Consider the following 7718-nt stretch of genomic DNA (forward strand, 5'->3'; position numbering starts at 1 on the left):
GCAGGAGTGGTGGGGAAACAAATTCTAGTGAGGAAACCATGAGAGAGGGATTGGGGTGAGGAGGATGGATGGATTCAGCTGAGGCAAAACTGCCTCTCCTTATCTCTAGGTGGGCTATTGGTCATGTGCCTGTGCATTGGGGCCATGCTGCTGTGCTACTATTGTCTGGCACTAAAAAGCTGCAAGTGGGTAAAGTGACAGGAAAAAACATTGCTAATTTCACCAAAGCAACAGTTAAGTTGACACTAAATAAGACCATCTATTCCAGACATCATCGTGCATTCTCTCTTCCAGAGGTAAGGGCCCTGCGTTCCAATGAGAGGTTCCTTCAGGCTTGGTCAGCTTATCCTAAAATTTTAAGGCTTGTATTTTGTTTATAGATAATAGATTTCACCCCCCCCACCACACCCACACCCACACACAGTTTATTTACTCTTGGTTCTGGATATTTTCACTTGCAGTCATTTCATTTAATCTTGCCAAGCTCTTGACTTTAATAAGAGCTTCTGGCGATGGATTGTATACCAGATGAAAAAGTACTTTATCAGGTTGGAATGCACCTTTTGTTCTGGTGAGCAGGAGTGGTGGGGAAACAAATTCTAGTGATGAAACCATGAGAGGGATTGGGGTGAGGAGGATGGATGGATTCAGCTGAGGCAAAACTGCCTCTCCTTATCTCTAGGTGGGCTATTGGTCACGTGCCTGTGCATTGGGGCCATGCTGCTGTGCTACTATTGTCTGGCACTAAAAAGCTGCAAGTGGGTAAAGTGACAGGAAAAAACATTGCTAATTTCACCAAAGCAACAGTTAAGTTGACACTAAATAAGACCATCTATTCCAGACATCATCGTGCATTCTCTCTTCCAGAGGTAAGGGCCCTGCGTTCCAATGAGAGGTTCCTTCAGGCTTGGTCAGCTTATCCTAAAATTTTAAGGCTTGTATTTTGTTTATAGATAATAGATTTCACCCCCCCCACCACACCCACACCCACACACAGTTTATTTACTCTTGGTTCTGGATATTTTCACTTGCAGTCATTTCATTTAATCTTGCCAAGCTCTTGACTTTAATAAGAGCTTCTGGCGATGGATTGTATACCAGATGAAAAAGTACTTTATCAGGTTGGAATGCACCTTTTGTTCTTGTATTGCCAACAAGGGAAAATATGAGCATTACATGAATTTTTATCATTGACAATGACTTAACATCTGCCTTAAGTCTTGGCTTTGAGAACTGGTGTGGAGCTTGATTTATGGGTCTGCTTCGGCTGGTTTCCAACCTCATCTTTAGGTAATGTTCTCTGGGTTAAATGAGGTTGGAATATTGTCTATGACATTTAAGATGATCCTTTTGGATTTCAATCTCTTTTTTTTTTTTTTTTAAAGGAAGCATTGAGCCCAAAGTAAACTGTTTTAACTGGTGTGGTAATGAAAAGGGTCAGTACTGAAAGAGAGATTACATCTCTAGCAGGCTTGAAGGGGGAAGTGTCACTATATTGAAATCTTGTTTAGTTTTGTGATGGGATGAATTCAGAGTTGCACTTTGGGAGACGGGGACTTTTTGTGAAGGTGCTGTACAAGCAGGTGGTAATCGGCTTCTAGTCTGACCGGTTCCTAGGTGCTACTCTGATCTTAATCCCTACAACAGTTCCTGCCCTCAACCTTCTGCCAAGTATTTGTGGTTTTACAGCAGCATGTTCCTGTTCTCCGTGTTTCTCCCCCATGTTAACGGATGGGAGCTGGTGCTGTGGGGGCAAAGTGAGAAAGTGGCTTTACAAAATGGGGCATATGATTTGTAAACTGATCTTCCACACCAGTGTGGTTTTTTTTTTTTTTTTTTTTTTCCTGTGATCTTCCAAGCTGCAGGTAGTACAGACACCTTGCAGATGGACATGTTCATGAAATGCCTTCGTTTTGACCTAAAAAGACAAGTTGAGCTAGTGCACATGCTTAGGAGTGATTTAGACTGGCTGATGAATGAGGCACCTTACTGCTGGGAGGCAAGGTCAGAGCTTGTCTCTTGACTGATGATGAGCGCACAGCTGCTGCTTACCGTGAAACACAGCGGTGCAGGATCCTACCTTTTGCTGCAGCAGCCTCATGGTGGGAGACTTGGCAGGGCGTGAGATCTATACACTTTACTTTAGAGACTTGGTTAAAAACCAGAAATAATCCTAATGGCAGCGACTGAGCCCCAGGCCTCTCCTCCCTTTAACCCAGGGGTGGGCAAAATGGTGGATCTGGCTGGCCAGACTCTGTTTCCCAGCAGCCCCTGCCTGCATCACTATAGGCAGTTTCCATAGAAACCCCAGCAGCAGTGGTGTGGTGATGACTGGGATCTTGCGGGCAGCAGATTGCAGCTCTGACCTGGCTCCGGACCACGTTGCCACTGCTGCGAGATCCCAGCCCTGGAGCAGTTCCCCTCCTAGCTGCGCACCCTGCCAGAGCTGCTGGGGCAGGTCTCCACGGAAACCTTGGCCCCACACTGTCAGGGTACCCCTGCTCCTAGGGTCTCCATGGAAACTGGTACAGCAATACAGGCAGGGGCTGCTGGGAAATGGAGTCTGCTGTGGGTCTGATCCGACCCACGGGCTGCATTTTGCCCAGTCCAGACTTAAACCCCTTCCTAGTCCCTGCTCTGCTCTCTTAGCTATGCTTCCTATTGCACCAGCCACCCTAGGTATTCCTTCTGTTTGTTAGCCTGTGGTTTACCTTTCTCAGACACCGGCCCCTCCCCTGAAGCAGCCTCTGTGGGCACAGATCTAGACAGTGGCTGGTCCAGCAGCATTGTCAAGGGATAGTTTGTGGAGCTACCCTGATGCAGCCTCTGTGGGCACAGATCTAGATAGTGGCTGGCCCAGCAGCATTGTCAAGGGATAGTTTGTGGAGCTGGAGCCCTGGGAGGCCAAGGCAAAGCACATGAGTAATCAAGACCTTCTCTCCTTTGGCTTCTGCACTACAGGTGGGATCTGCATGGGCCAGCCTGGGTGGTTGGAAGGGCAGAGCTGGGGGCAGCAGGTGCAGCCTCTGTGGGCACAGATCTAGATAGTGGCTGGCCCAGCAGCATTGTCAAGGGATAGTTTGTGGAGCTGGAGCCCTGGGAGGCCAAGGCAAAGCACATGAGTAATCAAGACCTTCTCTCCTTTGGCTTCTGCACTACAGGTGGGATCTGCATGGGCCAGCCTGGGTGGTTGGAAGGGCAGAGCTGGGGGCAGCAGGGACTTGGCTGCAACCTCCCAGTGCAGATTGCTCAGGGTGCCAGAGATAAGTTCCTCCTGCCTGGATGGGGTTTAACTTAGGTCAGGATGACCTGCCCTTCCATGAACTATTGCTCTCATCTGCTCCAGCTTGACTAGGAGGAGCATCCCCAACACTGAGCTGAATCTCAGTGGAGAGAAGCAAGAACTTGGTTCCTTTTTGGGATAAAAAGCTGAAGGGCAGTGGTCACCTTCCATGGCCCACATGAGAATGCTGTGAGCACTAGGCGAGCCCAGGAGAGTCTCGCGTCCCCTCTGCCCCTGGGCCCTGCATCCTGGGAAAGTGTATGGGGCAGGCACAAGCATACAGTAGTCTCGTGTCCCCTCTGCCCCTGGGCCCTGCATCCTGGCAAAGTGTATGGGGCAGGCACAAGCATACAGTACCCATCCAGCTTAACATGAATGTTAGTCTTTATGCTGGGGAAGGGCAAAAGTGAACAATACCAATCAGCTGTAGTCCTATTTTAAAACCAGTCCATTTGTTGATTCAAGGTGGGAATCAAATCACAGCTGTGACATGCTGAAAAAGTCCTTGGAGTTTCACTAATTTTTCTGCTTGGCCCCTGGGGACAGCACGTCCTAATTCAAAGCAGGAAGCAAGTTCACCAAAGCATACGGTTTTTGGAAGCAATGGCCTACCTGTCAGCAGCTGTGAGAGACTGTCGTAGCATCTGATAAGGTAGGCCGTTGGCTTATGTCTTTCTTAACTAGTTAGTCTCTAAGATGCCATCCTGCCCTACTTTCTGCCTGACTTCAGCCGAACACAGCAAGTGCTCTCTCTCTAGTTCAGAGCACTCTGGGAAAAGGCCTTTTTCCTTCTGGGCCAAGCTGGTGATCTGTGAATTGGGCTGCAGGGGTCACTTTCCATCAAGAGATCACAGCTGCCAAGAGTTGAAATGAAGAAAGGAGGTTTCCTTGGGAATAGCTTTAATTGGCCTAGGCACCCAGGTGCCACAAGCTTTTAGGCACAAGCTGTTCTTCCACAGGCCTGAGAAAAAAGCAGAGCCTCAGCTAACTACCAAGTGGAAAAATGACCTTTGCTTATTTCAAAAAAAAAAGGGAGGAGGGGGCAGTAAATCTGCGGAGTCGAGAGAAGTTATCAAGAATAGCTACAGACCAAGGAAAGGGCAGTTGGAGGAGAACAACCTGTGCGGGCCGGGAGCGATCCGGGCCCTTTTCCGTGCTGCACGCGGGCTGTGGCCAGCAGCCCGGGCACGCCGGATCGGCGAGGGCAGGCGACGAGCTGGAATTAGGCACAGACGCTTAACGGTAGATTTAAAGATTGTTTACTTACACCGAGATGGCAGTGGTGCAGGCTGGAAAGCTTGCTTGAGTTGCGGTTACAGACAAAGACAACACGAACGGTCACGTGGAGGTTGCTAGGCTCCACGGAACAGAGCTCCGGATGCTCTGGGTGAGCGTGCCACCAAAATCGGACTCGTAGATACGTCTTATAAAAGTCGCGCTTGAAGACAGGAAGAGGTGGGTGGTGGATCAGGTCGCCAAGCTCCTCTGAATCTCACACAGGGTCTCTGTTACCTTGCCGTGTATCCAGAGTCCCCACGAGATGGATATGGAGTCCTCTTCGGCTTGGGCGGAAACCGCTCAAGCCTCTTATACGGCTAACAGGCCAATCGTTAGCCGCCACGTGGGAATAATTTAAAACTAGCCAATAGCGGGGAACGAATTTGCATGCGGGTGGCGGGAACTCTTTTGCACCGTGCATTTCTCTTGCAACTTGAGCAATGCACCCTGCAAAAGAAGCTGCAAAGAGGCGGGAAACTCATCCTTGCACCGGGGTTCTCCTCTGCAATAGGAAACTCTCCCGTGCAATGAAGCTGTAACCTGGCGGGGATAATTCTGGTGCCGAAGCGCACAAAAAATCATGCCTTTGGGTCATGACACAACCTAGTTAGATAAAAGACCAAGAGCACTGAAAAAGCAAAAGGGTCATTACCTGTGGCTGGCTCAGTGTCACTATCAGACAGCTCTTGTTCTTCTCTTCCCTCGGTCCTCCTGGTTACAACAATGCAACTACGATGTTTGAAACCATCCCAGAGACGATTCTCAAGGTAAGACTACGCTGTCCAAAAAAAGGGTGTTCTTATCTTGAGTTAGTTTGGGTTGAGGGAGCAATGAGGACACACTTGCTTGAGTTAGCAGCTTGAATTCAAGTTGTAACGGAGCCTGCTTTACACCAAATCAAGCCTGTTTTACACCCTCCTGGGCAGGCATGCATGTGTAGCCAGCTTTTATTTGATAGGTTTTCACGCTGGTTCTGTAACACTGTAGTTTTGCTTAAGCGGAGTGAAGTGCAGAATTGCCAACTCATGATTTTTGACATTGTTCTTAAAGACTATGCTTTGAGAACGTGAAAAATGTAGCTCTGTCTTTTATCTATCTATCTATATATATATATATGAATATATAGCTGTTCAGAACAGCTGCAAGAACAGGACATGCAGAGATGACATCTTTCTTTTATCTGTATAGATATAGATGGATAAAAGAGAGAGCTACATTTTTCACATTCCCAAAGTGTAGACTTCAAGAACACCAAAGATCATGAGAGTCAGCAACACTGGAAGTGGGCAATTCATTGAGAGCAGTTACTGCGGGGGGCGGGAGGTAGATATGCAAGAAACCAAGTCTCCTGAGTGGTAACTTTACAGGCAGGACTAGCAAGTGGCTGGGGATCCACCAAGGAGCTGGGAGACTTGATCCAGCTCTGCCACTGTCTTGTGTGACCTCAGGCAAGTCCTTTATGCCTTGCCTGTAGCTTGATGGGCTTTGGTGTTTTAGGTCAGGGCTTGGCAGCCTATGACCTGGGAACAATTTTATCTGGCCCACGGAGTGTGGAAATTGGTGGTGGCTTGGTGGTGGTGGGGCTTCTGCAGCATTTTGGCAGTGGGGAACTGAGTGGCGGTAGCCCCTTTCCTTCCCACCCCAGATTCAGCTGCATTATTTTGGCCTGTGCTCCTCAACGGTCCCTGCTATAGACTAAGCTGTTCCGGGCAGGGTCCATCACCATGCACCCACAGTGCTGGGATAAAGAAGCTGTACTTACAACGATTGCTAGGCACTCCTGGGATATGAGTGATAAGGAGGCTGCCTGCCCTTGCCTGTAGCACGAAGAGCCCTCCCCGGGGTGCCTGCACCGGAGAGAGCATCTGTGGGGAGCATCCCCAGCTGACAGCTGAATCCCTTGCTCTGAACCTGGTTATCTGACAGTGTTTCACGTGCCAGCAGCCACAGGCCCTCTTTCCAGGCTAGTGTTTCTACTGTTCCTGTGGCTGTAACTAAACCAATGGCAATGTCAGTAGTGTGGAGGATCTTAGCAAGCACATCCCAGTGCAAGCATAGCCCCTGCCTCTTGATTTTGTCACCATCAAGTAATAGCCACAAGCAGATGAACAAGCACTCCCTCTAAAGGGACAAGGTACAGTCTTCTGCAGACCTTGGAATGGGCCAGGATGGCTACTGTGAAATTGGTGGGTGTCCAGACAGAAAGAGGGGTGCAAAGAGCTGCTGTCGGGTATCCAATCCCCTTGGTTTCCTGGGAGCTGCATGTGCCCAGGCCCTGACATGGTATTAGAGCAGATATGTAGCTCTGGGCCCAGTCTGCAACAAAGTCATTTTACAGGACTTTACTGGGCTGAGTCAGTCAGTATTTGCATATTTGACTGGGCAATAAATCTTCCCAGTATTGTGAAAATTGATCATAGGAGCCTAAATGGAGAGTAGCAATACATTGCAGAGTACTGAGCTGTGGGGAGTAACCCACATGTCATTTGAGGGGCCATAGGTTCACCAACGACACTGGGTGGTATGGAGAAGGAAAAGAAAACTCCCTGAGTATAATAAACCCATGGTCATCTCAGATCACAGCATCCCTTGCTGACTGCCAGGGAATAAACAGGTCACTGAGGCTGTCAGCTCAGCCCTTTTCACCACCTCTAAATTAATCTAAAAATGGAGAATGAATATTGAGATTTCAGGCTGGCATTGTGTGTGATCCCAGGGATGTGGCCACCCCTGACTGTAGCTGCTGCTGACTGCTTGGGAACCTGAGCTCTGCTTAATGTCTTACAAAGTTCAGCACCATAGAGGACAACACCTAGATCACCCTGCAGACAACAGAGCCCAGGGAGTCCAAATACAGGTCTCTGGGGTCCTGGTTCAGCATAGGATAGACCCCAGGTTGGGATGCAGAGGTTGATCTGCAAATGCTGTTGCTTTTTCAGCCCCATTGTACTTAATGAACACCCAGAGACCTGATTGCAGTGGTGAGCTCCATGTACAGCAGCCATAAACTGACTCGCACTATTTATTGCACTCTCTTATCCATTATGACTAATCACTACAGAGCAGTGAAGCTTAGCTCTTTATTTCCCCCTGAACATATCTTCTGGCTTCATAACGCTGTAAAAAGAAAGATCATAAATGGGCAGTACTTAAGATT

The sequence above is a fragment of the Alligator sinensis genome, unplaced genomic scaffold (assembly GCF_000455745.1).
Source record: "Alligator sinensis unplaced genomic scaffold, ASM45574v1 scaffold1457_1, whole genome shotgun sequence".
Lineage (NCBI taxonomy): Eukaryota > Metazoa > Chordata > Crocodylia > Alligatoridae > Alligator > Alligator sinensis.